Here is a 12,355-nt window from a genome sequence, read left to right on the forward strand (position 1 = left end):
CTTCTCTCCAGGTGCTCCTATCCCTGGATGAAGTTCTCCAGCCTCCACAGCTGCACCTGTCACAACCAAAATAAACACATTAGTTTCAGGAGTAGATGATTTGAAGAACAGACTATGAATAAGCTCTGACATGTCATTCTTACTCAATGTAAATGTGCAGCTGTTGTTCCTGCGTCGGTTTACCATCTCCACCTTGGGCCCGAGCTGCTTGGAACGCAGGATCTTGGTCTAGTTTGGTTGTGTCTGGTAAAGTGAAAGCATTAGAATACAGAGTGATTAAATACATCAGAGAAAATGTTAAGACGTGAACATTTGAGTTGTATTTACTGTTGCTGGGAGTCACCTTCTGCAGCTAAAACACAATATCTTATAAATACAACATGTTTATAATAACAACAAACAAAGTGTCAGAACAGACACAGAACAGGACATCTTATCTCAATCTAAATTAAACTTTACTTAACAGAACAAATAGTAAAACAAATAAATTGGTACGTGTCTCCTCCTCTGATGAGGTACATCCACCTCAAGGGACAAAGCAGCAGAACACTCATTCACAATTTACCCTAAACATCATCTGTTTGTGACAGAGTAGATGCAAGTAACAGTTCTGTACTAAGTCAGTGCAGGAGCCTGATGGAACTGTGACGGCATAATGTGTTTACAATGTTGTACTGTCACGAGTCATGAGAATAATTTTACATAATGCAATAATACTAAACAAAAAGACTCTGGTCTGCTCACCTTTTAAACTGGGTGGATGCGGATGACGTTGGTGCGAAACCAGAGCTTTGGTTTCCACCAAGTCACCGTGTCCTCCGCTGGACTCAGGTTGGCATCTGCAGAAACTGAAAAGAAAGCAGCAATTTACTAGCTTTTAAGACATGACAGTATAAAAAACACTACTTAACAAATACAGGCCCCAGGAAAATGAATCCATAGTAAAACCCACATGATGAGAAGGACATGAATGAATTTAAATGAAAGTTGTGACAAACGTTTCTTACATTCACAGATGAAGGGGCTGAGATCAGCTGCCCCGGTCTCCACCGTCTTCAGCCTCCTCTCCGCCCAGACGTCCTGAGCTGTGACCTCATATTTTTCCTTCTTCTCTGCCTTCCTGATGTTCAGTCTTCTTTCCTTTTCTTCCTTCTTCCGCTGTTTTTTCTTCTCCTTCTCATCCTTTTCACATTGTTCCATCCATTTTTTCTTCTCTCTCTCTTTAGCTCCTGCTGTTTCTTCCTCTCCCTTTTCTGCTCTTCTCTCTTTTGTTTTCTTCTTCTCTCCTCTTCCTCCCTAAGTCGTTCGTCCTCCTTTTTGAGCTCCTTTGTGACCATCTTTGAAACAGCCTTCTCTCTTTTCTCGTCCGTCTTCTGTTGTCGTTTTGTCTGTCTTTTAATCCTTTGCTGCCTTTCTTTCTCTTCTTTCTTCCTTAGTTCCTCTTCCTTCTTCTACCACTTCTCTTTTCTCTTATCTTCCTTCCTCTCGTCTTTCTTCTCATACTTGTCTCGCTGCTCCTTTTCTTTCTACCATCGTTGCTGTCTTGCCTTTTCTTGCTTGGTAAGTATTTCCTTTTCCTTCTTCTCTAGCTTCTTCAGTCGGATTTCCTCCAGTTCTGGCAGGTACTAGGTGACATTAAAGTTCTCAAACACGGTTTTCTTCATCTCCTCTTTCCGTGCTTCCTCACGTCTTTTTTTGCTTTCTTGCTCCATGGCGATCTGATGACTAACGGCCTGCATCTGTATGCGGCATTCTATTTCGTCTTGTTTCTTTAGTGCTGCCATCCTTTGATCTCTGTCCATTTCTTTCAAGTTGCATTCCACACTTTTCTTTATCAGCTTGTTCCACCACTTCTGGACATATGCAGATGCAAAGTTCACTTTGGCTTCTTTGTTTCTTCTTCTTTCCTCTTCTGCTTTCTCTCTTCTCTGTCTCTCTGGTTCTTCTGTCACGAATCCTACACAGGTCTTCTTATTTGCCATCGTGCCATTCCTTCTTTCTTCGCTCTCTTTTCTTCGTCTCTTTCAATTCAAACACAAAACAGAAAAGATTATTCACTTGATACAACTTGTTTGACTTTTGACAACTTACAGCTTTTCCATTTACTCAAACACTTGTGTCTGATATCACACTTTAAAAACCGGTAACACGCTAAAAACAGAACCTGCTGCAGCTACAGACACAGGGACCCTTGAATGACATGACTTCAACGGCATCGTCTTATTTTGGTGTCTACGTGTTGTTTTATGTTCCTAGTGTAACTAGAAAGGGGGAAAATAAGTAACCTGAATGTGGTGTTTGTCCATTCGACAGAGTAGGAAGTGACCCGGAGGCCATGACACAGGCAGTAGAGGAGCCAAGACGGTGAAACCTATGTTAGACACTAAATGACCACGGTACGGCCCTGTTTCCCCCACTCTCAAAAACGATCGGATTGAACACAGTTACTTTAGCTGTGAAACTGCTACATCAAAACAAATCTCTGTCCACTCACTCCAGTCATGCAGCTACTGACAGAACTGGACCTGTGCGCGTGATTGAGTTTCCATGCGGAACACGAACACATAAATTTAGGCCCAGTCGCCATTTTGAATCACAAAAAATGACCATAATATTTCTACATCTTAACAAAAATAACAGGTTGTCAATAAATATTATTTCTACATTCAACACATGACATTTAGGGAAAAATAACTAATTAACACGGAATAAACCACATTAAACACCTTTCCAACCTGAAAGTCAAACATTTCTACTACAAAGAAATTATTAAACAGTTGTGAGGAGCAAAGTTACATGTAGGCTAATATAAAAAGCAGCGTGTCTTTTCTAACCTGCCAAGCAGAGGTGAATCTGGGCCACACGCCGGTACTTCCAGACATCAGCTCATGCTCCAGTTGGTTCTTTAAGAACAGGTGAGTGACTGTTGCCCAAATAGTAAATCCAAAGATCCTTAAATTGAGTTAAATATCCAAGGGCTCGTGGTTCCTGGAGCAATCCTTAGCCACAACAGAAAAACCTTCGTTTGTCAAGGTTAGCGTCCAACTGCAAAGGGGGGAATACCCACATCTACGGGCCTTATATAACTTCCGTCTTTCTGTTTCCAGGACACCCACTGACGCACGTGCGAACGAGAAAGACGGAAATGTAAGCTAATTTATTCAGTCCCTTTCTTACAGTACATCAGTGTATTTTCTAAATGGATTTTGCTTACCTTCACATAGAAAAATGCAAAGAAATAATTAACACTTTAGCTACATGTGGTCATGCTAATTCAACTTGAAAACAAATTAATATACTGTAGGAACTATATCCTAGGACTATACTAAGCTAAAGCTTAAAGCTAGAGCCAAAATGATGCGTTCACATTCCAGCGTGGTATGTTTAAGTGTAGCTCAAACAGGAACGTGGCTCGATGAAAAATAAACTACCACCAGACTTTCAGTGAGGTTTTTTTTTTTTTTATTATTTTTCTACATAATGCTACACTCACAATACAAACAAAAACTATTGCTGACTGTGTTAAAAAAATTGTGCAGGTGGGAACAGGCAAAGTCAGTGTTTGTAAAGGAGAAGTCAGAACGTATTTTACAGTCAAAACTGGTCTTTTGAATGAAACTGTAAACATACCAATGCATGTGAAACATGAAGAGTCCCATCATGCACATGTGAATGATACAGTATATTATTATACTATATATTTTATTCTCTTCTTTAGACAAGCATGAAGCCAAGCTGAAAGCAGTCTTTGGCTTCCAAGCAATTGAGGAAGTATATTATGATCATTTGAAAAGCGCACATACTGTATGTCTAAAAAAAGTCGTGCTTCCATTAGGAGGAATGAAGGCACATCAAAATGTGGAAACGCTTCACGAATTTGCGTGTCATCCTTTCGCAGGGGCCATGCTAATCTTCTCTGTATCCATTCCAATTTATCATATGTGCTGCATGAGCAAGCAAGGCAAATGTGAGGCGATGATTGCCTTATAGGCCAGCTTTTGGAAAAAACCTTCCTCACGCCGCGGTGTGGCCTGACGGGCTGCCACTAGCCTGGCAGCAAATTAGCCGATGTAGTGGTGCCACACCTTTAAGCCGACTACAGTACCGAGGCCTTTGAGACTAACTAAGCTTGTAGACATTTGGATGACGTGAGCTGTTTGAATGAGGCCTGAATGATTCTGTTGCAAATTACAAGACAGTGTCGAGCTAACGCTCTCTGGCCAGCGCTGCTCCTGCCTCCCAGGTTCACAAAACATGCTAGTGAGTTAGCACTATCAATTGGAGGCTTAAAGGCATCTCTTTGTAAAGCTGTGTCCTTTCATGTAAAGGACAAATTCGAAACGGATCAAGTTCTTAATATTTCACTGGAGGGAATATACTGACTTTCCACCATGTCAGTAAATGTGGCACAGCTACCTTTGAGCCGACTACATTTTGATGTGCCATCATTTCTCCTTACGGAAGCACAACTTTTTTCAGACCTAGATGTGCACGGCTTGTTTACAGATTTAAAAAGAAGACAGTTAGGTCAAATTTGGTGCAGAAATTGTTATATGTGTTTACTCTGGAAGTGGTAGGCTTGTGGGTAGGACAAAGCCCAAAGTGGGAAAAAAGTGCTTGTGATCAGTGAGATCTGAGGGGGTTTGATATTACAACTGCGAAACAGAGTCATACCCAAACGTAGCTAACACAGCGGAAAGTGCAGTCATTCCACCCAGTGACGTAGTGCTGACTTGACCCATTGGTACTTTGCCTTGCCTACTGGAGCAAACGATGCCACAGGAGGCTTCCTGTAGCGTGCACATAAATGTGTGCTTTTCACAAAACAGTGAAGGCACTGCCCATAGACAGAGCCTGCCAAAAATCATATCAACTCGTCAGCATTCCTCTCCACGGAAGTCTTTAGTAAAAGGCGAAAGACTTGTGCGTTTTGAAGAGAAACCAGAGCCAAGCTGGCCTGGCGCCACAGCTGAAGCCAAAGTCCCTTGTTGTACAAGCCACAGTCGTCACGGGACATGTGCCTCTGACTTGCAGTATTTCACAGGCCCCTCCCACTTCCTGGAGCTATGCTAACCAAACAGGCAGGAACCGAGGTGTGCCAAAGGTCACGTGCCAGCCCAACCCTACGGGCTCAAAGGAGCCTATTGCCGTGTATGCACATTGGAAATAAGGGGAGAGAGCGCGAACGCAGTGCCCTTTAGCACAAATTATGCAGTTGAGAGTCCCGCATTTGGGGAATTCGCAGGGGTCAGACAGCCAGAGTGCAATGGCCGAGCGTCGCCCAGGGTGAACCACCTTCTTGATCATGGTATCTCCCCTGCCAGGTAAGTATGCCTTGCTCCGCCAACGCGAGATTCTTCGCGGGCTGATCATGTTGACTGACGGTGCTGAAATTCAATGAGCCTATAGAACTGCACCAAGCCACCACTCAGGTAGAACGCTTGTGTAGGGGTTGAAAAGCCGTATTTCCCCTTGTGTTTCTGTTCCACATGCAGAAACACACCTCTGCCATCACACATTGATACATTTCCAGCACAAACGCAAGCACCACATCTACTACAAATCCAGGGAAATCGTCGACAATCCGAGGGACACGTTATGGTGACCCACCATGCTGGGGACAAGCTTTAGCTATAAGAAACCCAGATCATCAGAGACAGTCAGTAGGAAAAGAAAGGCGCGATGCTGTGAGAAAACGCGAGACTCTGCGAGAACAGCAGGAGAAATTCAACAAGGCGGCGCGACACCGGTAGTAAACAACAGCGCGACAAACTATCCGCCAATTTAAATAAATAAATAACTACCTCATTCTACGGAAAACAATCAACCATCTTACCATTCTGGATAACACCGAAGAAAGTTTTGAGTACATCGACGAGTGCTTCGAGCGTCTGGTACTGGGGAAAAAGGACACGGCTCCCAACAAGAGGTCCCGTCCGTCTGAGTCACCTGAGTCACCTGGAGCTAGCTCTGCGAACAAAAACATCACGGACATCATGGAGTCCATAAAGAAAAAAATATCAAGCTTTGATGCGCGTCTGGCGCTAGTGGAACTCCTCCACAAAGAGTTTATGGCCCTCCGCGACTCCCTGGAATTTAACCAGCAGCAGGTGGTTTCTCTCGCCACCGAGAACGAGGCCCTGAAGGGAACGATGCAGTCCCTGACGGAGGTTGTGGCTTAGCTAGCAGCCGAAAATAAAAAAATAAAAGAAGGCATCATTGATCTGCAGGCCCGCAGCATGAGGGACAACCTGGTGTTCTCAAGGATTCCAGAACAGGCGGAGGAAAACGCAGAAACCACAGTTAAAAACGTCCTTAAACAAAAGATGAAGATTCCAGTAGAAGTTGTCGACAAGATGGCGTTTCAGCGTTCCCACAGACTCGGAGGAAGACGACCGGATGGCCAGCGCTATCGACCCATCGTGGCCAAGTTTCATGACTTTAAGCAGAAGGAACTGGTTAAGAGCCGGGGCAGACAGCTGAAGGGAACCGACTACGGCGTCAACGACCAGTTCCTCAAGAAGATCCTGGACCGCCGCCGCCGACTGTTCCCCATCCGTAAAAAGTTCATGGCAGAAGGCTGCAGGGCTGTCATCAGCGTCGACAAACTGTACATCAACGGAGAGCTCTACCGGAACCGGGAAGCAACTCCGTGGCTGTACTAGCAGGTGGTATGTAACAAAAATGGTTTAATATAAAAGGTTTGTTGAAAAATAATAGATGCAATGCAACTATGTGTTATAACTTTACATCCAGTATTCAAACTCGTTCCCTTGCAGATGTTTCATGTAAATGTTCAAGACTTCATCAGTTATGTCAGGAGAGAATGGACAACCTTTATAGAAATTAACGATACACCCACACCCTGTGTTCTTTGGGAGACTGGGAAGGCAGTTATGCGCGGTAGAATTATTTCATATTCATCGCACAAGAAAAAAAAGGACATGCTACTTGAATTAGAATTAGAGCAAAAAATAAAATCTCTAGAGATTAAAGGAGACTGATCATACTTTTTATTCTAAAAAATATTAGACTTTAATGTCTCAGTAAGGTCTCTGTAAATTTTCATCCCATAAAACCCGTTAGATCGTCCACACTGCCCCTGTCAATATGTGGTTCTCACTCCCCGTCAGCAAACGCTGTGTTTTCTGGGGGTGTCGCAAGCGAAGCTGCTCAACACACCTCTATGCGGAAGCGCATACCTTTTTTGTTGTTGTTTATTTTTTTTAATTGGCTCCATGGATACGAACCACCGCACGGTTAGGATACAATAGGTGGCAGTAGTGCGACATTGAGAATGCAATCCACCGCAATACTTCACAGAAGAAGACCCACTACAGGACTGCACGACATTAGCCAGCCAGCTGGTTCGTAGCGTAGTAGAACCATACGTCTACGATCCCGAATCTGACCCTGAAGCTGAAGAGGAGGCTGTTGAAGTCGCCACATTTCAGCTGATGCAAGATGTGTCTCATTGGTAATGTCGCATTTACTTAAATTTAATTGATTTATGTAATTTGCAAAGCGACTAGCGGTTGCTAATGCATATGCTAAATGGCCTGTGCAGCTTGAATATTTACAACATGACTTACCTGTAAAACTCCCGTTAATAGAAAACAATACTTTAGCTTACATTATACAAATAACTAAAAGTTTGAGAGCATAGCTGAAAAAATATAAATACATTTTACATTTCACATATCACCGTTTTTGTCTTACTTGTGCTGCTGCTCTGACATAATTTTATTTAAAAATGTGTATTAATATTTAGAGCAATCACTGCATGACCTACCTGGGAACAAAAAGCATTGGTTCAAATTATATATTGACCTAACGTATTTTTACTGCTTTTAATTATGTTTTTTAGCATTCTTGATAAATCTGACAGTAATATGTCTCTGTATGTGACGTCGTTACAGGTATCTAGTCTACAGAGGCTAGTGAGCTGGTGCTGAGGTTTCCTGGGATGAAGAATCTGAGTTGCCATCTCTTCATGCTTGGGTTGTAGATGAAGGCAGAGTTTCCTGATGGATAAAACACTAAAACACTCATTGTATGATGGATGTACACCACCTGTGGAATAACTCCTTTACCATTTGAGTAAAAATGTGTTTTTGTGAGTGCAATACTCATTAAGAATTTTTTTTAATTTATATATAATTTATGTGCTTTTTATTTATGGCCGCTTCAACTTTATAGCTTACCATATTAGAAAGAGAAAAAGATGTAATTTCAATACTATGATTTCCTGAATAAAAGTGTTTTCCCTTCAGAAACACAGTTCAGTGAAATACGCAATAGTTAAAGCCAATTTTATTGTCAACCAAAAAAATGCAGCACTACTCTAAAGCTAGAACAAACTGTTACCTTCACACTCCAATGTGCAATGTATAGGTTACTGAGTTAATTAAGAAGTCTGGGGGTTTGAGGACAGAAGCTTTTGCAGGGCCTTGTAGACGAAATGCATGAAAGTAGGGTAAACAGAGATGTGGTGATCCTTGTTCTCATCACTATTTGGAAGACTGAGCGGAAGCAGTCCTCTACCAGATGGAAGCCTTGGCTGTCCTCACTATCACCTCATCAAAACAAAAGGTACTGCAATCAGAATTGTAGATTAGTGAAATATTCATTATTATGTAGGTCAAAACCTCTATTCTAAGAACACACAATGCCAGACAAAAAATTAAACCAAACAAGAGGACAGGCCTGTCTGTGCTAAAACAACAGATAAACAGTTGTTACAATTCAAATATAAAATCTAAACAGTATATACCAATTAAAATCTTCTATTGCCTATCTTACTGTTGGTACATACAAACTTGCATACCTTCACTCCTGAGCTGGGCAGCAGATGTCTGTGTACCAACAGTCTGCAGTGATTTCTCTGTTTGACAGCCTCCTTGCATGTGGGCAACTGGGATGTGCCTCCCTACAGTATAGAAAAGACTTACATTTACTGTAAATTGTATTGGACCTACAAATATAATGGCTATGGTACAAGCTATAGGTTACTGACCAGATAAGCAGCAGTTATTGTAGCGATGTGACTAATTAGCAACTAAGCTTGCAACACAACACAGTAATCATTCCAACTAATCATGTTAGAATTTGATAGAACAATGACATAACCCCAAAACACAAGTTGATTTAGGCTGTGACACAGGACGGGGTAATAACAAACAACCGCGTTCATCTGCATTTTCTTATTGTAGCGATCGACCAGCTGTAGCTCTAAAGTGCAAAGGCCTAAAGGCATGCAAACGGCTAACGCAACACAAACAGGAGCGGCAGCACGTTAACAGGACAAAAGCTCGATCCACCGTTTCCTGCCTGTCGCCGATCGAAGGCCCATCGCTATTAGCTGTTCCCCACACAGGTGTGTGGTTGCACCAACTCAGAGTAGCACATTTGAAAGGGACAAAGGCTCAGTTGACTCACTGTAGCCGTTAGCGACGCTAGCGATTAGCCTGTCTCACTTGTGGGTTTCTGCATTTTAAACAGACCCAACTAACATATTTAGATATCACAAGTATCAAGCACAAACTTACTACAGCGAGCTAGATCCACCGCTTCCTGCCTGTTGCCGCTGGAAGGGCGATAACGATCAGCTGTTCCCCACAGGTGTATGCGATTACAGAAAAAGGACAGACGCTAGACCCACCGCTCCCTGTCTGTAGCCGCTCGATGCCGATAGCCATTAGCTTGTCTCACATGTGGGTTACTACATATTAAACAGACTAACCAACATAGTAAGTATCAAGCACGTACTTACTACAGCGAGCTAGATCCACCGCTCCCTGCCCGTAGCCGCTCGATGCCGATAATCATTAGCTTTTCTCCACACAGGTGTGTGGCTGCAGGAGCCCACATGAGCACATTTGAAGGGGACAAAGGCTCGGTCGACTGGCTGTAGCCGTTAGCATAGCTAGCTAGTAACTTGCCTCACACATAGGTTACTACATTTTAAACAGACAAACTAACATTTTAAAACATTATAAATATCAAGCATGTAATTACTTCAGTGAGTGGATGACGGACTGTAGGAATAGATCATTTTTTCTCAACAGGAGCCGTGAAACAAATCCAGCATTGTACGCACCCTCGTTTGAAATGCACATATGTATAAATGCTGAGGCGGTGTTTCTGGCACCGGTCCGTTAAAAATAAAAGTGACCTACAAAGCCCTCACTTGTTGATCCCTTGGTAAAGTGAATAGACTTTGGTCTTTGTTAGAACACCCAAGAACCGAACTATTTCTATGGGAGGACTTGGGCGCTGCCATGCTGGTCTGTTCACGGTGAGTGAGAGGGGGGAAATGGCGGAAGTCCAGTTTTGGTTCGGGATCATTGTGGGGGTGGTGGTTCAGGATTTGCAGGGAGAACTTCCTACCAGTGTGACGACACCTGTGACAAGGTCTCAGAGTAGTAGATGACTCTCTCCGTTGGATGAGAAAATTTACGTTTTCAAAATGTGAAAAAAGCAGGAAATGCATTTCTACCGTGCTCAGTGTGTGTATATGTGACCCATAGAGTCATAGGAACGCTCCAAAATGTCTAAAAAGTGGATTTTGCATGATATGAGCCCTTTAAATATGCTGCCTCTCCAACCAATGATAGAATCCTAGAATACCTAAAGAATCTAAAGCTGAAATTAAATAATATAATTGATTGCAAAACTCAGTTTCAGATAGATCAATTATGCTGGAAGAACTTTGACCATGCTAACAAATGGGGTAAATTTCTAGCTAACCAATTAAAAAATAATAAAGAGAATAATAAAGAGAAACAAATCATCCATTCAATAACTAATAGAAAAGGGAATATTACTCATGATCCCCATGAAATAAATGATACCTTTAAAAGCTGTAAAAGCTTTATAAGAGTTATATACGTCCCAAATAGATCCATCCACCTCAGCCATAGAGGAGTTTCTGAATAAACTAGAACTGTCAAAGCTAAAGGAACAATCCACAACTCTAGACTCATTGTTATCTTTGGCAGAACTACATGAAGCTTTGCAGGAGATGCCCAATAAAAAAGCTCCAGGACCAGATGGATTCCAACTAAATTTTATAAAGAGTTCTGGTCCATGCTGGCACCCAGCTTTTACAAAATGGTAGCTGAAATTAAACAACAGCATTCATTACCCCTCCTCCCTGAACCGCCGCCTTACCGTGGTGGAGGAGTTTGTGTGCCCGAATGACCCCGGGAGCTATGTTGTCGGGGGCTAAATGCCCCTGGTAGGGTCTCCCAAGGCAAACAGGTCCTGGGCGACGGGCCAGACTAAGAGCGGTTCACAACCCCCCTATGAAAGGCAAACCACCAAGGGCAGAGAAGTCACCCGGTATGGCGCAGCCGGGGCCCCACCCTGGAGCAAGGCCCGGGGTTGGGGCTCGTATGCGAGCACCTGGTGGCCGGGCCCGGCCGGGCACAGCCCGAAAGAGCGACGTGGGGCCATCCTCAAGTGGATCCACCGTCCGCAGGAGGAACCGTAGGGGGCCGGTGCAGTGTGGATTGGGCAGCAGTCGAAGGCGGGAGCCTAGGCGACCCAATCCCTGGATGGCCATTCTGGCTATTGGGACATGGAATGTCACGTCACTGGGGGGAAAGGAGCCTGAGCTTGTGCAGGAGGTCGAGCGGTACCGGCTAGAAATAGTCGAGCTCACCTCCACACACAGCCTGGGCTCTAGAACCCAACTCCTTGAGAGGGGCTGGACCCTTTTCTACTCTGGAGTTGCCTGCCGTGAGAGGCGGCGGTCTGGTGTGGGCTTGCTCATAGCTCCCCAGCTTAGTCGCCATGTATTGGAGTTTTCCCCGGTGGACGAGAGGGTCGCTTCCCTGCGCCTTCGGGTGGGGGATAGGTCACTCACCGTCATTTGTGCTTACGGGCCAAATAGCAGTGTGCAGTACCCGGCCTTCTTGGGGTCCCTGGAGGGAGTGTTGGAAAGTGCTTCAACTGGGGACCCCATCGTTCTTCTGGGAGATTTCAATGCTCACGTAGGTAACGACTGTGATACCTGGAGAGGCGTGATTGGGAGGAACGGCCTCCCTGATCTGAACCCAAATGGTGTTATGTTATTGGACTTCTGTGCTAGGCACAGTTTGGCCATAACAAACACCATGTTCGAACATAAGGGTATCCATCGGTGCACATGGCACCAGGAAACCCTAGGTCGGAGGTCGATGGTAGACTTTGTAGTCGTTTCACCTGACCTTCGGCCATATGTTTTGGAAACTTGGGTGAAGAGAGGGGCTGAGCCGCAACTGATCACCACCTGGTGGTGAGTAAGATCCGCTGGCAGAGAAGGAGGCTGGAACAACTTGGCAGGCCCAAACGTATTGTGAGGGTCTGTTGG

At 44.0% G+C, this 12,355-nt stretch overlaps 1 long non-coding RNA gene and 3 other non-coding genes across 4 annotated transcripts; all 4 read right to left on the bottom strand.

The window, feature by feature from the left end:
* Nucleotides 1–741: 741 nt before the first annotated feature.
* LOC129604834 (uncharacterized) lies at nucleotides 742–3,018 on the bottom strand. Its single transcript, XR_008696116.1, has 3 exons — nucleotides 2,835–3,018; nucleotides 1,008–2,021; nucleotides 742–848 (listed from the first exon to the last, which is right to left on the bottom strand). It is a non-coding gene; the product is annotated as an uncharacterized LOC129604834 (long non-coding RNA).
* Nucleotides 3,019–3,853: 835 nt separating this feature from the next.
* LOC114866332 (U6 spliceosomal RNA) lies at nucleotides 3,854–3,956 on the bottom strand. The gene has a single exon (XR_003787691.1). It is a non-coding gene; the product is annotated as a U6 spliceosomal RNA (small nuclear RNA).
* Nucleotides 3,957–4,837: 881 nt separating this feature from the next.
* LOC114866331 (U5 spliceosomal RNA) lies at nucleotides 4,838–4,950 on the bottom strand. Its single transcript, XR_003787690.1, has one exon. It is a non-coding gene; the product is annotated as a U5 spliceosomal RNA (small nuclear RNA).
* Nucleotides 4,951–5,170: 220 nt separating this feature from the next.
* Nucleotides 5,171–5,332, bottom strand: LOC114866324 (U1 spliceosomal RNA). The gene has a single exon (XR_003787683.1). It is a non-coding gene; the product is annotated as a U1 spliceosomal RNA (small nuclear RNA).
* Nucleotides 5,333–12,355: the final 7,023 nt, after the last annotated feature.

Source organism: Betta splendens, chromosome 11 (assembly GCF_900634795.4).
Source record: "Betta splendens chromosome 11, fBetSpl5.4, whole genome shotgun sequence".
NCBI lineage: Eukaryota > Metazoa > Chordata > Actinopteri > Anabantiformes > Osphronemidae > Betta > Betta splendens.